Source organism: Chelonoidis abingdonii, chromosome 1 (genome assembly GCF_003597395.2).
Source record: "Chelonoidis abingdonii isolate Lonesome George chromosome 1, CheloAbing_2.0, whole genome shotgun sequence".
In the NCBI taxonomy this organism is placed as follows: domain Eukaryota; kingdom Metazoa; phylum Chordata; order Testudines; family Testudinidae; genus Chelonoidis; species Chelonoidis abingdonii.
This window is the reverse complement of record NC_133769.1, coordinates 111,669,008-111,689,761: the sequence shown is the minus strand read 5'-3', so window position 1 is coordinate 111,689,761 and position 20,754 is coordinate 111,669,008. Positions and strand designations below refer to the sequence as shown.

The following is a 20,754-nucleotide window of genomic DNA, read 5'->3' as shown; positions in this document are numbered from 1 at the left end:
TAAGTATCCACCGCTTTTCAATGTAACTGCTGCATTCCAACGGAGCATGGCATTTTCTGGGCTCTGTGTCACTCCTGCCTAGAGATGTGACATGTTTATTTCTCCACTTCTGGGAGACGATACCTGCTAAGGAATGATTCCGCCTGCTCTCTCCCATCAAAGGAATTTTGCTGTAATACCGCAGGACACTGTATTTACCGATGTTAGTTAAAAGAAGGTAGCAAATATTTGCCAGGCACTGGTAGGGGAGCGGGTGGGAAGAAGAGGTGATCCCTGACAGGCCCTTGCCTCAAACCGGGGTTCGGAAAATGAGGCGGCACAAACCGTGATAGAGATAGTCTGTTACCTCTCTGGCTCAAATACAGCTGTGATCACTGTAACGCTCAGGACCGGAGGGCTTTTTAAAACGCACGCGTTGGGGGTGGGGAGACGATCGTACAGTTAATTTACGCCCCAGCCTCGGTGATAGCCGCTGATGCTGTCCTTAGTTTCCCTTTGTCGGGCTCGAACTAGTGATTTGCGCTTACAACGCGGTCTAAATGCCTCAAAGAGCGGGGCGGGAACCGGCGGAGGAAGAGTTGGGTGCTTGGAGCTGCTGACACGTAGGTTACTTGAGGCAGATGTTATCTTTGAAACTTTCATAACAGCGGGAGGACCGAAGGGCTCAAGTAGTTGTTGTGAAAGAGAGGAAGGCAGATCCGAGAGGCGAAGATGTGATTCCGGGAAACTGTATGTGGGATCCCAAACCGCAGGAGCGACTCATCAGAAATACTCAGTATTACAGCTCCTCAGCTGGTGTGAATCGAGGAACACAAATTGAAAAAAATGGGGTGATGATTTATCTCAGCTGAGGATCAGGCCCAGGATCTCTGCGTTCTAAATGTGCCTCTTTGTCTAGAATACTGTGATGGGTCATATCAAAGGGAGGATTGGGGTGGGAATCTACACAAGGGGGGGGGGGGAACAACCTAATGGCACAGCTGTAATGCTAATACAGAGTGTATACATGCAGAGTCTGAAGTCACACCAGCCATACTATTGTCGTTCATAGGCACTTTCCATTCCCATCTGAACATTATTTCTTTGCATAGCACTGCACCACTCACAAGCATATGCACCCTTCGGATGGTTTTTTTGTATAAGGAGAGTTAGAAGCCATCAAAATGGTGAGGTGTCAGGGGATGGATGCTCTGGGGCCGGATCCTTGCGTCTTAGACCTAGGGGACCGATCCCATGGATTTCAATGGGTTAGAGTTTGGTTAGCAAGATTTCTCCCCTATGTTCCAAATAGGCTGTCTCTCTGACCATGTCATTTTCTGTTTATTGTGACTACACAGTATCTGGAGATATATGCATCTCACAAGGGAGTAGGGTCTCAGACCAGGAATTCTGGGGAAAATCCACCTCTGAAATAACAGCTGCCCGAGCTTCTGTTTGTCTCTCTGGCTCATCTATCAGGTAGTTGCCCACTCCTTCCCTAGCCCTAAGACACACACATACACTTATGCTCCTGCCCCCAGGCCCACCACCACTTGTTTAAATGTAAACATCGATTCGCCACTGTTGTAAAGATTCCTCGGTTTCTTCTTTTATGCCCATCATCAAGTCCTCCGGCTCATCTTCATCATAAAGCCCAGTTGTGCAAATGCTGTAGCAGCCCTAAGATGAGGCTGCTGCACTGGGTGGAGGGGGTGTTTTTGTGCCCTGGCTGCCGCAATAGGAAATCCCCGCTCCATGTAAAAAAAGCTCTATTTCTGTTTTTGCCTGCTGCACACATGCTTTTCTGTAGGCACCGAAAAGTCAGTTCCCGCCGAGATGCTTCCCACAAGGAAAGCTACACTAAGGGGGCAGGGGTAGTGGTGTCGGTGGAGGTATGATGGGACAACCCTGAAAAAGAAATCAAACTGTAGAGCTCACACTTTACAGGTTTAAAGGGGAACTAGCTGCATTATGGGTGCTGTAAATCAGACACATACGGACTCAAAACCAATTTAAACAGCATTCCGTTGTAGTCGAATTGCTCCCCTTCCCCTACCAGAGCCTGTGGGACTATTGCACAGGTCTCAAGGAGGTGCAACAGAGGTATGCTAAAATTCTTAGTTTGGGGGCACGTTTTCCTGGCCTATATTGCTTGCTGTCCTACAGCCACCACAAACCTCTCTCCCTCTGGCCTCCCTTCCTCTTCCCTTTGCTCTCCCTCTGGCCTCCCTTCCTCTTCAAGCAAATTAAAGACTTTAAAGGAGCTTGATATTAATGAGACAACTATTATGTAACTGACAAGGTCAGACTTCCCTGGGTGTGTGAATTCGTACAGAAGACCAAAGAGCAGGTTCCATCGGGACATAATGTTCTTCTGACAGATAACTAGATGCTCTCTGTCTTGCCAGGGAGTGACTGTGTCCGTGTCATATCACAGAACACCAATTTATGGTGGCATGAGAGCCAGCACCAGGAATGTTAAAGTGTCTCATCTAAAGAGGCCGGCAGGATTATTTTATAAGGGTCTGACCCCCCCAACATTCACTGAAGCCAGTGGAAGTTTTTTCCATTTATTTCAGTGGGCTTTGGATCAGGCCCTAATTTCGCAAATTATAAAGAGGAATAAGGTCATAAATAATGTATCTCCCCTTCAGGCTATCTCTAAGTAGCTTTTCTCCCCTCCACCCTTCCTCTATGACTTCCTCTGATCAGGTTCGATTAAGGGAATGGAGCTCTCTTTCTCGACTGGGGGAGTATGTCCCTGTCAGCAATCTCTTCGCACTAGGACTCTCTCCTTGCTGTGGCTTGCCAGTGAGGGGTGGTTTTGCAGAGAGAAGCAGAAAGCAGTCCCTATTTCAGCCTCCTTCCTTAGAAGCTGTCCCTCATCTCTGCTCTGAAATGCAGAGGCCAGGGGGCTGCCCCCCGACTGACATTCAGTACTTGCAGCTGAGGGGGAGGTGGAAATGGAAAGTTAACATTTGATCTAAAAAGTAGGCACGCGGTACGCTTTTATGGCATTACAAAGCCTGTAATTTTAGTTGTGTTCCCTGCCTCAATCTTGTGGTATATGACACACACCACTCCGATGACACATGTATAAACCTTGTAATGCTGATCAATGAATGCTTTCCTCTCTTATTTAGGCAACTCTTTGTTATGTTTGGCTCAGCTTCCTCCCCCCTCTGATCTCTTAACACCTGTTTGCAGTTTGTGCTTTAACAGCAGTATGTACTCTCACGCTGGATCACGAAAGCATGTTCTGGGCTGAGCAAATGGGCAATCAGGTGCAGGAAAGCTGCCCGAGACCTACCTGGAAGTTCTGCATTGCAGTCAGCAGCTGGCTGGTCTATTAGTACTCAAAATAGGTTCGAGTTCAGTTTGGGTTGCCCCGTTTTCTGTTTGTTCCATTACTTTGGAGAAAGGTGGGAGGGGGTCAAAAACCCGTCGGTTCACTGCTTTCTCCGGGTCAATGCCACAGTCATAATCAAAGGCTATTTGCTCAAGACATTTTACCTTTGCTGTCTGCACGGAGTGAGAGCTACCTTCCTAAACCAAAAGTGTTGCCTGTAGGAGAGTACAGTTTAGGTACCAGTGCGTGTGTTGGAAGCGGTGTGCGTAGGACCAATATCCGTGAAGGGGGATAAGCGAATCTCTTATTGTGACAACGAATCTCTAAGATCTATGGACAATTTTAGCAGCTGCTGTTCATCCCCCTTCCCCCTCACTCTGGTCTGGGTCTCTATTGCTCAATGTGTCTGAATCATTCCGCCTGTTTCAGGTTTGCTGTTCCTATTCCCTTTACAAGTGTCTGATGTGAGAGTCCCCCGCACCCATTCCACTGATAGAATCCCACACAGTTACCCCAATCCGCCCCAACTTTCTCATCTTCATTGATATTATGACCTACATACATCATGCTCTTTCTTGGTGCTGTTTCCATAGCAATATGATACAGGAAACACAGCAAGCTCAGTCGTAATGAAACAGATCCTCTGCCCCGAAGGACATCAAGTTAGGTGAAACCGAATCCGAAGGAAGTTCTCAAGAGTCTCAAATGGCAGCGCCCTCTAGTGCCCGAGAAAGGCTAGGAGAACATCGCTGGAGAGTGGGAAGCGCCCTTGGTCAAATCCGCTCCGGGAACTGACCTCCCGCAGTAGGTGGTAGGGGAGACGGGCACCTAGTGGTGCTTTCAGAACTAAGCTACCGCAGGCATTTTAAGTTCACGTGTCTGATTTCTAACGAGGTTAGGCACTTCCGATGGGATGCGCAAACTGGGTGGGTGAGAAGGGGGCGCGGGTGAAACTGAACTCAGGTGTTCGGGGAAAGGAAGGAGGTGTCTTCTCAATCTCTATGGGATGTGTAGCCGACAACTTCCCCGGATGTCTGCCTTCCATGGACGTTTGGTAGAGTTGGTTATGTCTTGAGGAAAATGGGAGAGGATGCGGGGGAAAAACGTCAGTTCCCCCTCCTCCTTTATAAGAGGCTGGTCCCTGCAAGGAAGGGGAAAGTCATAGCTTGGTTCCCTACCTACCTTCATATGTTGAACCTGATCCAGAAAGAAACCAAAAGCTTTAAATACCTTGTTCTATGGATGTCTCAACGGTAAGAGATTCCGATCATTCTCTACAAAGTCTTTTCTGTTCAGTCTCACAGCTGTTCCTTGAGCTGTTGCTCATGCTGCACAATTTCTTGCACTTGTCTTACTTCCAGAGCTAGGTCTTTGGCTGTCCTCCTCACGTAAGGTCTGTCCACCTGCCCTCCACAGGATTCTGTAGACCACTTTAATATTTGTATCTGCCATTGCAATATAGCAGTAGATGCAGCAGTAAGGTGCTCTGAGTACAGAAGGGCAAGCCCGTTCCAGTCCTGGCTCTGACACAGACTCACATGGTACACTTAGCTTCTTTGCCTCAGTTTCCCTAGCTAAAGTGGGGTTAATAATACAGAACACGCATACCAAGTAGGATAGGTGCATGATAATGGTTAATGCTTGCAAAGTGATTTGAAGATTAAAACAATTTCAAGCACCAAGTGTTCTTAGAATCCTAGTCAGGGTAATACATATCCCTTCTCATTTACATCTTGCCCTCTTTGCTCCAGCTCTGTACTTCATAGTCTGCCCAGGCCCAAATATGGGTAGAACACCCCAAACATGCCAGATAAAAAACCATTAGTGTAGAGAACTGTGGGGTTTATTTGGTCATCTTTTGTGAAGTTTTCTATACCCCCCTTTTTCTGATTCAAAATTTCTGCTATAAACTATTCACTACAATAAATAGGGAGAGCGTTGAATTTGTGTGGCATGAAGATAAACCTGAAGACATTAGAGACCATTGTCTGATTGCTCTGTAGTCCAGGGGAAAAAGGGCAAGAAAACAAAATAAGGTAGGTTTGTCTCCATCTGTTGTCTGTTTCCAATGAGTTCTTTCCTCTTCAGTGAATGCTCTTAAAAACCCAGCTGATCTCACTTTATGGTCTTGCAGGTTAAGGCATCAAATTCTAAATTGATTGTACGACTCCAGAGAAGCAGTAATTGGAGCTGGTGGAGGGGGTCTATATTAGCCTTTTATTCACTAACTTTGGAAGTCTCACTGTTTTCTTTCCATACTTGAGATATTATGGGCCTAATTCTCAAAGGTGCTAAGGCACATACAATTACTGAAGGCTTCTGAAAATGTTGGCCTTATCATATATGCTTTGTAGATGGTGTTCCTGTATGGGGCATCAGTGGGTAACAGTAATCAGGCTAAGGAAGGTCAAGAGGCATCATTCAAGCCTAGATCCAGCCTGGTGGAGGGCAAAGGTGTTGTTTTTCAAATGCATGTAGTATTAAATGCTAAAATCAGATGGTGATATTTTCAAACCCTAGTGAAAAATAAGAGAAGAGGCAGATTCACTCCCCTGGGCACAAAGTTGCAAATTTCCTCATCTCCTCCATACCTGTGAAAACAGCTGTACCTGAGGGGAATTAAACCACTGAGTATTTCTTCCATCTGCCCCAAGAAATCCTGTCTGTCTGGTAAAGGCAATTTACAGTTCTGTCTAGGCCTCCATACCATTTCCCAGATGGGAGGTGCCCAGGAGATGTAATGAACCAGCTACCTGACTGTCCTAGCCCTACCACTTCCCAGACAAACCACATGTGCCTTTGGGCTGCACCATTTAGCTTTGGATCCCCAGCAGAATGAGGGTGATAGATGGCTTGTGTCACTGTACTCCCCCTTTCCAGCACCAGTTCCATTGACACAACCCAGCAGAATTAAGAAATGAAGTCAGTCCTAAGAGTTGGATTAAAAAGACCTTCTCCCAGGGTCTCTGCCATCTATTCCCCTTGCTCAGGTTTAAAGATATTATTTAGTGGGTGTAGGAAGCTGTTGGCAGACAAGTTTTGCAGCATTACCTTCAGTGCTGTATCTTTGTGCCTGACACTGCTTGTGTCCCATGCAGACAGTGCTGCAGATGAGCATTGGCTCCAAACAGATGCCTCTTCTCACGTCACTATCATTATTATCTCCATCAGTAGAGTGATTTTAAGATCAGAGAGGATGGGATCAAGGTGCACTAAATTTCATCTTGTTTCTATCAAGCACTTTATAGAGTATGCTTGCTAATAAACCATATCTATCCAGTGGTCCCAATAGTGCATGTGCTGCCATATGTTCATTTTCAAGAATCTGATAAGGGTAAAATAAACCAAATCATCACTCAGAGCGAGATACTCAGCAAGGTAATAGAGTTACATTGATTCATACCAGTTGAGGATCTGTCCCTCTGTTTTTCTTTTGACTAGATGCTGTCCTGAATCTTTGCCACATAGCAACGTATTTGGATCTATGGGCTAGATTTTTATCTTAATTACATTCCACACCTGCAAATCAGCAGAAACTCCACTGATTTTAATGGAATTACTCCTGATTTATGCCAATGGATTTTAGCTCAGAATTTGCCTTTTAATAGTGACATTTTCTTGAAGAAAATTCATCAGGATATGCTGAGATTTTGACAACTACTTACTAAACAGCTCTTGGGAGCTTGCTCCCACTAAAGAGAAAACAGTGTGATAATGGACATGATTAGTGGGATGGAAAAGTTCTAATAATGATAGCAATTAGACATCTTTAATAGTGACTAAAGCACAAAAGGTGATGAGCAATTGCAACTCCTAGCACCTCTCAGAGTTTGCAACAAACTTTTTGAAAAGCAGTGGAGAAATTGCAGATAGATAAAATTCCTGCACAGACAGGGGGTTAGATACAATGCCCTAAAAAGTCTAGCTAGTCTTGAACTATCGTGAAAAGCCCTCCTTGACACATAGAAAAAATTAAAATGATTTGTTAAAAACAAACTCAGAAAAAAAGATCTCCCTGTTCTGTAATTTCTTTGGGTTCAATCTTCAGCAGGTGTGAATGGGTATCGCTCCCTTGACTTCAATGAAGCTATGCTGATTTACATCATCTGAGGATATGGCCCTTCATCTTTGTAAATCTATTTCTTCTTGTGAAAAATGAAAAACAACACATCTTGACAATGAAAGAAATGATGTTCTGCCCAGTCAGAAGCTGTATATTCCTCTGATCTAGATACTAATGAATTTTTCCCTCAAGCTTTACAATAGGTTTTCTAATGTCCCTTTTTCGCAATCCGTCTAATTCATATTTAGCCAGTTAATTTCCACAGGAACATAATAGAGAGAATAAGGACTGGAGAGTCCTCTCATTAGGACACCTATCACTTAGAATTAGAGCTGGTCATGTAGTAAAGACATTTCACAAATATTTTAATGAATAAATATGGCAAGTTCATGCCACTGTTATTTGCGAAGTTATGTTATTTATTATTTGTGAGTATTGGGTGACCAAAGATTTGCATTCCAGTGCATTCATCTCAAGCATTTCATGAATTTAGCAGGAATAATTAACTGGAAGCGCATTATTTGTAATAATGACTCATTAATCTCTCAGTCAAACGTCTTCAGTCGTCCAGTCAGGGAACACAGGAACTGCAACAGTAGATCGGATTGCTGATTGATCTTGTCCAGTATCTTGTCTGTGATAGTGGCTAACACCACCATAGCCAATTATGCAGTAACTTGCCCATAAGGGAAATTTCTTCTTAATACCCACCAGTTACTGGCTGATTTATCCCTTAGGAAAATGAGAGTTCATATCCCTTCTTAAAAAACCTCCAACCAAACACAACCCCTTATCCATTGTAATGTTACTTTGGGTATTCTCATTATCCATATTAGCAGTTAATCCTGTTTTGACTCCCATTACGCTTTTGGCCTCAGTAATATCATGTGGTGATGAGTTCAGCAGGTCAATTATGTGTTCTATTAAAAAAACAAACAAACAAACAAAACCTAAAACACCCAAACCAAAACTTTTAATCCATTTTAAATGTGTTGCCTCTGATTGTTGTTACATTCTCATGTGTTATGAGAAAGGGCAAATAGGAGAGTCTGACTGGTTTTATATGTACCATTCAATTGTTTAATTTATCTCTATCAAGTCTCCATTTCTTTTTTCCTTTCTCAACTAAACGGTCAGTCTTTCCAGTCGCTCTTCAGATGGAAGTTTTTCCAGGTTTCTAATCATTTCTCTCTATTTCTTCTATACTTTTTGAGATGTGGTGACCACAGTGTTCCAGGTGAGGGAGTAACATTGATTTATTTAATGACATCAGATTTTCAGTATTAATCTCCATTCCATTCATTAAATATCCGAACATTTATTTTCTTTTGTTTCTTCGTTTGTTTTTGTTTTTTACCGCTGTTGTACCTCTAGCAGAGTTTTTAAGTGAATGTCAACAATGATGCCCAGGCCTTTTTTTCTGATTAGTCTCACCTAATTTAGAAAGCAGTAAGGTGTGAAATATTTCGCATTATTCCTTCCAATGTGCATCATCTTTTACCAGTCCACACAGCATTTAATTTGATATTGTAGCTGCCCATTCACCTAGCTTGTTTAGTTCCCTCTAAAATTCCTCAGTCTCCTCTAGTCTTGTTTAACCCAAATAATTGTATCTGTAAATTTTGCAACCTTACTGTTCTCTCACTTTTCCAGATGATTAATAAACAAACTGTATTGTTTCTAATATAGAACCATGGGGCACTCTATTGTTAATCTCCTATCTGGTTGAAAATAGACCATTTGTGTGTAGTCTTTGTTTTCCTTTCTTAACCAATTTCTAATTCAGGATCATACTTTACCTCTCACCCCATGACTTCTTAGTTTCCTTAATACCTTCTTGGGAGGGACTTTATCAAAGATTTTTGAAAGTTCAGACAAATTATATCAGCCAGTTATATCAGCCAGTTCTCCTTGATCTTGTTGATATGTTCAAACAATTCTAACATATACAAGAGACATATTTTTCTTTTATAAAAGCTGTGCTGGTTTGTTTCTCTCATTTGGTTTTCAGGTAGGTGTTTTATCATTTTATTTTTGACTGTTTGTTTCAACCAATTTAGCTGGTAATGAAGTTAGGTTCTCTGATTTATAATTCCTAGAATCAGCCTTTCCTAAATACAGGTACAATGGTTGCCGTCCTGCAGTCCTTCTACAGCATATCTGAGTCCAATGAGAGAGTGCATATTTTTGCGTCTGACCAAGTGGGTATTCACTCACGAAAGCTCTTGCTCCAATACATCTGTTAGTCTATAAGGTGCCACAGGACTCTTTGTCATATTTTTGTTATCAGCCCAGCGATTTCATTTTTAAATGCCTCCCAAACTCTGGAATGTACAACCATTCAGTTTTTGCGACAATGATGCTATTTAGTTTATCAGTTTTTCTTTTTTAACACTTGAATATCTGAGAGAGAGCTGGCTAGAATTTTTTTCAACAAATCATTTGTTCATCAGAAATGCCAATTTGTCAAAACTGAAGCTTTTTACAAAGGAGGCATGGGTTAGACAAATTTCCTGACTTGAAAAAAGACAGAGAAAAAAGTTTTGAAATTGTTGCAATGTTTCATTTTGACAATTAAAAAAAATCCTGTTTTTTTCAGTTCAAAATGACTCTTCATTTTGAAATTTAAGCTAAGTAGGCTGGAATTAAATATTAAACAAGGAAAAAGATGAAAATCAAAGTAAAAAATTACAAAATTAATGAAGAAAATCCTGTTTTTTATTGACCTAAAATGAAAAAAAAAATTTTTGGTTCACAAATATTTTTGAGATTTATGACTTCTATTCCAACGTGGGTTGAGAAAAAGTTCAAAAACTCAAAAATATTAACAGGACAGGAAAACCATTTCCTGACCAATTCTAATATGACAATTTATGTTTCCTTTGTTTCCCTGAAAAGAATAGGCCCAGTGTAGTCATCACTGCAATATCTTCTTGTGGTGAAGACTGATTCAAATAAATCAGTCAGCATCTCTACAAGGTCTCTGGTGGGCTTCCTGATTTTAATATGCTTACAGACTATCTTTCTGTATTTGCTCATCAACTGCTTTCTTCGCCATCTTATTTTCCATCTGACAGATAATTTATGTTCCTTATTTTTGGCTTCACTAGGAGGGATTTTCATTTCGTGGAAGTTACTCCTTTGGCTTGAATAAGCTCTTGAACCTTGCCATTTAACTTAGCACTTTTTTTTTTCTTCTTGCTTTTCTCGTTCCTTTCTGTTTGGGGCATTCATGCCTTCTCTGACTCAAAAATGGAATGCATAAGTAGCCCCACTTTGGGTCAAAATATGTTAATTTTCTTATTTTTGACTCTAAGGTCTTTAATTAGCTTACTCTTTTATTATTTATTTTTTTTAACCTCCACTTTTTAAATGTAGTGTCACTGAGCTAATTTTTGGAATGACTCCTGCCCTCAGGATGATAAACTCATTTATACTGTGGTCTTTACTCAGTTGTGGCTCAACTACAGTTATTTCTCGAGCCAGCTCTTGAATAGCATCTCCTTTTGTGTACTCTAGGACTAGTTGTTCCAAGAAAGAACCATCCAAGTCATTGCGATGGGGTGTCCACCTCCACACAAGCCCTGAATGGATTTATGTGTTAATGTGTGGGGTCAGTCAACCTTAGATGCTGCAGCCAGAGGGGAACCTCGCATTGATAGGGCCTTATGACAGATGAAGCCCAGCTTGGCAAGGAGCTGGGCTAGGATTATTAAGCCAGGAAGTGAGAGCAGGAAGGTGCTACAGGGAGGAGGTCTGCAATTACTCCCCAGATGGAAAGGGAGTTGGCCAGGGACAAGTAGGAGATCAAGGGTTAGAGTAAAGCCTGGCCATGAGCTGAATGAGGCAGTCTTACAAAAGGTCAAGAATGGGGAGATAGTTATTGGGAGCAGAGGAAGCTCCAAAAGTAAACCTACAGGTAGGAAAGAAGATGGGGTAGGAAGGAGCCCAGAGAAACAGCACCAGAGCCTGAGGCTGAGCAGAATTAGGTTGCTAGGTTTTGGAACAGAAGACTGCCTGAGATAGCATACAAACAGCTGGCTGGCTGGGACTTTGTTATCCCAGAAGTAGGGGGAACTATATATGACCTGGCTGGAGGCTGAGTCATGAAGAAGGAGCTGAGAGAGGGATCAGCATAAGCAATCAAGAGAAAGGGGTGCCAGATGGTGCAAGAGATAATTCCTAGACACACCCACAAGGAGCTACACTTGCAGTGAATGAAACCCTTTCAGAGGCACCAAGAAACTACTTTTTGAATCCTGATGTTAGGGATGAGGTTGGGACAGGGATGGGGTAGGTGCATGTCAAAGTGAAGCTGTGCCACTGCTATCTTCTACTGGTTGAAAGGTATTTAAAGTCACTTGGTAACCTTGTATCACTGGGGTAAGTTAGAATAGTTCCTCACCTTCTCTAATTTATGCCAAGACCAAGTGGCACAGGCTGGGGGAACCACAACCAACTTTCTGACAGCCCCATCTTCTTGCAAAGCTCTGCCATGAAGGAGAATTCACCCCATAGAGTCTTATACTTGCTTTCATACCATACAAGGTGCAAGGCAGTAGTGACTCAGGCCCTGCTTTGGCAGTCTTCTCACTGTGGCTGAGGACAGAATGAGTGCAGACAATGAACCTCTCATTGAATGAACTTACAAACAATCAATCCAGGTCATGGTTAAGGGAAGAAAAGCTTTAGGGGAAGGGGACACGCGTGGGAGAAGCTTTCCCTGTTGTTTACCATTCTGCTTGGTGGCTAAATCAAAGGCTTGGTCTCCGGATCTGTCACTCTGCCATCTTTCACCAGCACTAAGTTCACTTTTCTGTTTTGACACATGACTTCCTGGCTGGTGAACATGAGTGACACGAAAGAGAGGGCCACCACCAAGCTATGTTCTATATTTAGTCTGACAATTTCACACCTTCTCAGTCAGCTGAGGGCATGTGCTTGGGCCCCAACAGGGAGGATATACTTTGGGTATCTCACTTGTGATAACTTTTCCTTCCACCCAAACATGTACCTCATGTGAGTGAGCTGTACAGTGATAGGACAGGAGGAAGTTAGAGCAGGTACCACTTTGTTTCTGACATCTATGATAACAAACACTTCTTTCATTAGAGGGAAACAACAAGTGAAGGGCTCGCTGTTATCAAACCCTCATTTTAATGAGAATGTATCTGCAAGTCATTTTGACAATTTATACACAGAGAGGGAACTTAGAGGACTTTACCAAGAGGTTTTGACATCAGGAGAAGCTCCTTATGAGGGACATCCTACCGATTATTAATTTTATAATTGTGAAACAATAAATGCAAGGAAATAAGAATATAAAAGTGGAAGGAAGCAAGCAAGAAAAAACAACAATGCTTTGATGTATCCTGCTTGGAGAAAATGAGTGAATTTCTCACCTCAGGAAAGAGTCAGCGAACATGCTTTCAGTGATGAGACACAGGTGGATGTAAACTATTTGGCCTAAGAAAATCCACAAACAGTGTCACTCTTTGGCACTATGACTTTGGCAATTGAAGTACCAGATAGGTTTCTTTAAAGGTTCTTAACAATTTAGTAAGTGGGAAAATGGAAAGAGGGCTAGTTAAAATGACTCAGGATGGTTAAGGCACTTGATTAAGACTTTGGAGATATGGGTTCAATTCCTGGCTCTGTCACAAATTTCCTATGGGCTAGTCATGTCATCACCCAGTGCCTCAGTTTCCCAGCTGTAAATTGTGAATAATAATGTTCCCTTTCTCACATACTATGTCTATCCTGCCTATTTAGATTGTAATCTCCTAGAGGCAGGAAATGTCTCATGCAGTGCCCTATGCAATGGGGCTTGGAGCTTGGTTTGGACCTCTGTAAATAAACAATAAAGTAACTTTTAAAACATTTCTCATTTATTCCTTATAAAAAACATAGTTGTGCACTATAGGCCTGCTCCAAGTCTCACTGGAGACAATGAGAATCTTTCTATTCACTTCTAGGGGTGCTGTCTCAGTCCCCATGCTTGAATGAGTATATATATTTGTGTGGGCGACTGTGTGCTCCTCTGACAGCGCTCTGCAGTGGCATTAGCGTTAATCTGGCAGCAAGTCAGATACTTGCTGTCATCCTTGGGTGGGAGGTCACCAAAAGAAGTACAAGAAATTTTGAAAGCAATTTAATTAACCTCTTGCTCCTCAGTGAAATAAGTATAAAATCTTTTATTTTTTTTTATCTAGAACCTGTTCACTTGGAACAGAGGGAAAATCATAACACACTTGTGGGTTCCAGGAGGATCAGTGCAGTACCCCACTGCCAACTCCAGTATGGCCTTCCACTGTCTGTAGGCCTGATACTGCAATCTGATCTATGATGCTGCACCACCACATGCCACAGAGCCCTATAACTTACATGTTGATCCTCTTGTCTTGGAATATTCATGAATCAGTGTAAAGAGAGTGAGGGTGGGGGGCAGCAGAGGCTTGCCTCCTCCCTGCCCTCCTTTTAGCATCCTGCTACCTGTGTGAAGCATGACTGAGCAGTCCCCGCAACCCAGAAATGCGAGGAGTGCATGGACTGCTGTTGTGAGAGGCCTTAATATGCTGCAAAAGTGGCAGGTGGTTGCTCAGGGAGTTCTGCTCATTTGCATAAGATCCTCCCCTCCCAACTGCAGAAGGAGAAATGGTCCCTTGTGTAGCAAGTCAATGCAGCCTGCTGGGGGTCATGCACCCCATATTGCTATGTAAACTGGCATCAGGATTTGTACTTAGCAGGTCTTTTTTTTTTTTTTTTTTTTTTTTTTAAAGCTCAAACTTATTAAATAAAAAGCAAAGCTGAAAACACAATGGATAGTGCTTTTTTAAAATGATTGCTGACACATGTAATATCTCCAGGTAGTGGGACAGGAGGTCATTAGGAAGCTATTTAGGCTAGCATCCTGCCAAATTGGCCATCATTGGTCCTGTGTGAATCACAATCATTACTTGGCTTGTTCAGGACTGTTCTGTACAGTATATTCATATCAATTTAAAATTTTGAATAAACCTGAGTGGAAAAAAAGGAACTGAAAAGCTCTGAAATAAATGGAAGCCAATTTTTTTAAAAAATGATGTCTACAGTTAGACTTCTCTAAGTTCATATTTAGGGACCTAAATCAATGGCCTGACTTTCCAAAGGACTGAACCCCCAGCAGCTCCTACTGGTTTGAAAGGAGACCTTGGGGTGTCCAGCCTTTCTGAAAATCAGGCTACTTTTTAGTTAGTTAAGTATGGATTTAGATGTGTAACTTTAGGCATAAGTTTCTGAAAATTTTGGCCACAGCCTTTTAAAGATAAATTGATAACAGCAACATGGGCCCAGCTCCCACGGCCTTGCCTCTTGAGTCATTCACAGCTGTGCAAAGTGGGTGTGACATGCTGCCATTCTGATGTGATAGCATTTTATCCCCACTTTGCAAAGGTGTGGATGACTACCCAGGGTGCAAAGCGGTGGAAAATCAGGTCCACTGTGCAGAGATTAGCAGGGCATCCTGTTCTGGGGGCAGTGCTGATTTTTGTGGGTTTCAGAAGCTAGTGGGAACTTTGCAGGCAGGTGATAAAATGTTGTTATTACAGGCCACTACTGTGAGTGGAACAAGAAAACTGTGTTCTTCTGACAGATAGTTGAATGACATTCTCTTCTGAGAGATGGAGATGGGGAGAAGGAAAAGGACAGAATTTTTTAAAGCTTAGCTGGGTAATAAGTGAAGTGAAAAGCATTAAAATCAGTACATAAAATTACTAAACATCCATTTTTGTGAGACATTGATCAGTGTGGATAGTGCTGAGTGCTCTCAGCTTCCATCTGGTCATATCCTGCTCTGTTGAAATCAGTGGGAAAGCTCCCATTGACTTAAAGAGAGCAAGATAGGCCCATAGACTTCAGTGGGAGCTGAGCATGCTCCTAGGAGGCACTCAACGCCTCATAGCAGGATTCAACTCTAGTACACACACAAAGTATAGATGTAAAAAATTACAGAGAAATATATGATAAGAAACGGCCTCAGCAAGACAAAATTCTGAACCTCGAAATGTTTGGTCATGTTTTTGTAAACCACTATACAATGTGTTATATACATGCAGTGGAGTTTTGCCATTGACTTCATTAGAGCAGAGATTTCATCCTTTGCTCAAGTGCTAGAGTGCTTCTGATCAGTTGTAGGTTCAAATATGCTGTTGCCCTGTGATGAGGGGTTGGTTTGGCTGTTATAAAGACACAGGTTATTGTGGATCAAGGGTTTAGTTTTTCAAAACTCTTCTATATTGAAGGTATTCAGGACTTTGGTTTAGCTCATCAGAAATCTCTGACTGATTTGCAAAATGTGGACCTAGGTTCAGATAGTCTGACACCCCACCTCCATCCAAAGTTTAGAGATTTTTCATGGCTGGGATTTGGATAGTGACTGACTTTTTATTTTGAAAAGATTGTTGAAATATCAATTCCTCCTTCACTTGCCAGCAACCGGGGCCCATATTCAGAATGCTGTGTTTCCTCACTACAGATGATGGCATCATAAGCATCTACAGTTCGGCATCATAGTGGAGCTGCATTGCCTTCATTCCTCGCACTGCTTAGATGCAAGTGTTGTCCCTGACGGTTGCAGCAGGAGCCCAGGCCCCTGAACCCACCTCCGGGTAGGTAAAAAGTTTTAGTTCAACTTTAATTCAAACGAAGTTGATGGGTGGGATGAAGGAAGAGCCCAACTCCCCCTGCCCCCCAAGCATTTTTTGTGGACTTATTTCCCTCGCACATTGTTAGTTTTGAATATAAGAAGCAATGAGAGTGAGGAAGAAATTTGAGCAGCTGACATCCAGCTTTTTTTTTTTTTTTTCAACTACATAGCTGGAGCTCAGTACCAGTGTTTTATTTCTCTGTTCTTGCTTCACTAAATCAAGCAGGTGAAATAAAAACATGAAAGACAGGATGGAAGGGAAATATGCAGTTTAGCACCTAGCCAGGAAAGAGAGAGAATGAGTAAGTAAGGAATCAATTACTTATTTTGAGGGTTCACTCAGGCCTGTGCTTTGGGGATCATAGTGAGTTGTTTTTGTTGTTGCATTAATTAGCTTTCCATCTCTTCAGCCCATAGTGCACTGCCATGAAGCTGGGTTCCTGCACTGCAGCATTAAGACGTGATGATTATCCTTTATTTTGCAATGATTAGTTATTTCACAGGTTACGTGGACCTACTCTGCAGTTGTCACACTAACTCTCTCTCCTGTGTATTGTTTTAACCCTCTGCTCCCTTCTGCAGAGCTCAGTTCTGCCACAGGGCAGTTACTGAATGTGTGTATGCGTCCTGCTCTGACTTCACTACTCTTTGAGCTCCAACTGCGGGAGGCCAATCTCCCTCAACAACAGTAGGGACTATAGTCCTGTTTGGAGCACAGAAAGGCACACATTTTAGAGACTGTTATGTCTTGGTCTGCTGTAGTTTTTCTGTCGTCATGATCTGAGAGGAGGCCTCCAGTTGCTCAACAGTAAACTCCTCTGGCTAGTTAAAGGACAGCTTCAGTGAGTTTCAGAAGGCGTCTAATCCATTCCTCCACAACTGGCAATATGATTACTGGGATATGAGACCTTGGAGGTAGTGAGGCCTCAAGGAAATTGGGGAGGGACTCTTCTTGGTGGTTTGAATAATAGTTTTCATGAACAAATTAGGGCTGATGGAGTCTCACAAGCTGTCTGTAGTGAGGGCTCCATCCAGTATTCAGTGCTCAGAACGCAGTGGTCTCTATGTAGGATCATCCAGCTCACATGACCTGGTTTCTGTTCCCTGATTGGATGACCTAGTTTTATAAACAGAGTAGAGCCTGAAAAGACCACGATGTTATCATTTCCCTCAGAGTGGAAGCATGACAGACAGACATAGAGAATGCTAAGACATTTTAAATTTTCTTTAGTGAAAAGGGAGACAGGAGAGAGCATGAGATCTGGCTATGTACATAGCTAATTTAAAAACAGTAGGATGGGAGAGACAGAATATGAGCCAGATTCATTGGCTATTCAGCAGACTTTAAATTCACTTTGCTCCTGTTCTAGTCACATCAATAATTGCTGTGAGCCCATCCTTCTTAACTGGTACTGCTATTTCTTGTCTATTCTGTCCTTGGCCCCGTCCACCCGTACTCCATGACATTAACAGCAGCAACACTATAGCACCTCTTCCCTCCCAGCAGCCCTCATGCATGGTGCTGATACATTACAGTGATGAAGGCTGTAGGTGGGATACAGACCCTCTTAGGAGAGCTAGGCTAATGCAAAGGAACCATAGGGTAGGCACAATCCCCATACTGCGAAAAACCTTGGGGACAGTCCTGGGAGGTCCCAAGGGTGAGATGAAGGATGGAGGGTGTGGCTGGGGTGTTCTTATGCCCAGCAATTTATGCCTTTCCAGTGACCCATAGTGCCATTACAGTAAGGATGCAGTTTAGGTTAGCCCTCAGAGCTGAGCTAACCTTGAATGGAGAGCACACAGCAGTTCCACTAGCCCAAGGATGAATGTAGCCCTGAAAAATGATATAGATCAGATGACACTGCAGGAACTATAGATAGATAGATAGGATCATTATTATATCTATCTGTGTCACATATAGAGGTGATCCCATAGGGAAATTGTTCCTGCTCTTTGATTCCCCTCTTCTCCCTACCCCTGGGTTCAGCATCTGACCACTGTACTGACACCTTGCTGCAGACTCAGGAGCTGGAACAAGTTCAAAGCATCTCCAGGCATGAGACCTTTCTACTGTTTGAGCATCACCCCTTACCTTTGTCACATCAATACAGCCACTTGCAGAACAAGGTATTATTCATGGTGAGCAAGGGTGGCCAAATGTATCTTTCATTGGCTTTCTCACTCATCCTGCCTCTTGACAGCCTCACTCCTACACGTACACAGCCAGTATATGCACTTCCTGAAAATACAGGACAGCAAATCTGAAACTGACCAAAAGAAGTATTTTACTCCATGACTTTTAATTTAATTCAATGGAGTTATAGACCATGGACAGTCATTGAAATAAATAGGCATTTTTAAAAAAAGCATTTTTGTGTTCCTTTGGAGCATGAAATACAGACTGCTTATGCATGTCAGGTCATTTGACCAGAGGGACAAATGGTCTTTTTTCAGTGTAGTAATTCCTATTAGTCTATGTACTAGAAGAAGAACAGGAGATTAAGCTTACATGGTAGTGAACTAAAGGAAGCTCAGTGAGGATGATCTTTTTGCTTCTATGGTGCTTTCCCTCTGACTGTGTCAGAGTGCTTTTAAAAACTTTCATTCAATACCCCATGAGATAGGGGACTTCAGTATCCCCATCAGTAATGATGGGGGCAGAGGGAACTGAACCACAGCGAAAAATAAGATATTTATGTTAAGTCACAAATGGCAGCACCAGGACTAGAATCCAGATCTCCTGTCCCCACTCCAATGCCCTGCCTTCCTTGTGGAGCTTTATTTATATTTGCCAGTGTCAGCTGGAATGGAAGGAGAACTAAAAGGGAGGATCATATCTACCTGAAAACAGGTTAGCCAGGCTAAATACCATGCATTTGAGAGGTCTGATCCAACTTGGGACTGACCCTTAACCCCCCACTTCCTATCTTAGAATTTCTCTCCCCACATGTGAGCCCCTTTATCCTTCACTCCTCCTTCCTTTAACAGGACATACAATAGCCAGGTCTGTATAAATCAAAGCCTTGAATCGGGAGAGTTAGAATAGATTGGAAGTGCCAGTTCCTCAGGAAAGAAACAACACTGCTGGAGATCGGAAAAGTGATTGCAGCTTCATTACAGGGGCCATTTTGCCATTGAAACAGGTTATTGCCTGTCACAAGCTGTTTTTATTTTCCAGCTCCCAACAGATGCAGGGCTTGGCCTGAAATAAAAGTGATCTATCCCTGTTTTGTACATCTCATGCCTCTTCCTCTATTCAGTGCTTATGGATACATACAGGGGCAAAATGATATTTCAGTTGAAAAATGTGTGTCAATTATAAAGGAGGATGGGAAGGGGACGATGAAGAGTCTCTCAATGGCCCACACTGCTGGGAGACTGTAACAGGACTAACTTAATCACATACAAGTCTAAAGCCAGGCACTAACTCAGACCATGAAGAGAGGCTCCTGCAGTATATTCCTAGTGGCAACGTGCCCCTTTATTTGGACCACATTTGGATTCAGTCACCAAATCCTAGAGCTGGTCAAAATATCTGAACGTTGAGCTTCCAATTAAAGTTTTCATTCAAAATTCAATTCATGATGAAAAAAATCTGCCCCCAATTTTTTTTTTGACCATCAAAAAACTTGAATATGTGTTTTCTTTTTGACATTCCAAAATTTCAATAAACCAATAGATAATTTCAAAAAGCAACTGATCCCTCCATTGAATCCCAGAGCAAAAGGGGAACAGAGAAGGAATTGTAACTCCCTGATTCACAGTTCTTCCAGGGCAATACCCACCCCTACATGCTGCCCATAATCCAGGCTAGAAGAAGAACAATGTAGTGCTAGAGAATCTTTCTGGGGCAGGAGCCTCATCTTGTCTTTATACTGTCTGTAAGGCACCCACCACACTGTTGCTCCTATATTAATACCTGTTAGGCCTGTTACTAGTCGAGTGAGTACAGGTTACGTGTGTAGGACTTGATGAATGCTGTGTAACTACAGTGTGCAGTTCCAATCAGTCTCTGCAGACTCCTTTGAATCACATTTGGTCATGAAATCTAGCAGTACTTTCCGTGTAACTTGCACTTTGGTTCAGAGGCATGTACTGTGTGCACTCTGTAAATAATGATATCAGGTTACATTTTTTGTGTTGCTAACCATCTTTGATGCTACCTCAGTGCCCTTAGTCCTAATTCCAGTGGGTAGTTTTTCCTTGTAGCCAGAATCTGCACGATCACTCACACAGGTAGGCCCATTGACATGAGTGGGATTACTCACATGAGTAAAATCTACTAGTTAAAGGAAAGGTTGCAGAAATGGATTCCTTAATTGGACATAACATTGTCAAGGAGTTAGCTCCTATTATTTGGCAGAAATCTCCAAGCACTGGCAAGATGGTAAAGGTCTAATTGTCATTTTGTATTTTAAAGTGATATAGATGAAACTTGCAAATGAAAGGCAGTTGAAGTTGCCATTACTCTTTTAAAAATAAAGTGTATGTAATGTGTGTACTGAAATCTCTAATCGGTTCCCTGGCATTCAGGAACAAATCACTATACAAATTAATAATGAAGATATGGGCCAGATTCTCAATTGTGTGCATCAGGGTAGCTCTACTGAAGTTAATGGAGCTCAGCTGATTTTACACCAGCTGAGCTTCTCCCCTCCTCCCGCCCTAATTAACTAA

At 42.4% G+C, this 20,754-nt stretch overlaps 1 protein-coding gene across 1 annotated transcript in view; it reads left to right on the top strand.

The window, feature by feature from the left end:
• The window catches only part of CHRM2 (cholinergic receptor muscarinic 2), a 142,652-nt gene that overhangs the window by 6,388 nt on the left and 115,510 nt on the right, over window positions 1–20,754 (top strand). Inside the window, exon 3 of the mRNA XM_075069058.1 lies at window positions 15,904–16,036. The gene's annotated coding sequence lies outside the window, so the exon portion shown is untranslated. The remainder of the gene's footprint in view (window positions 1–15,903; window positions 16,037–20,754) is intronic.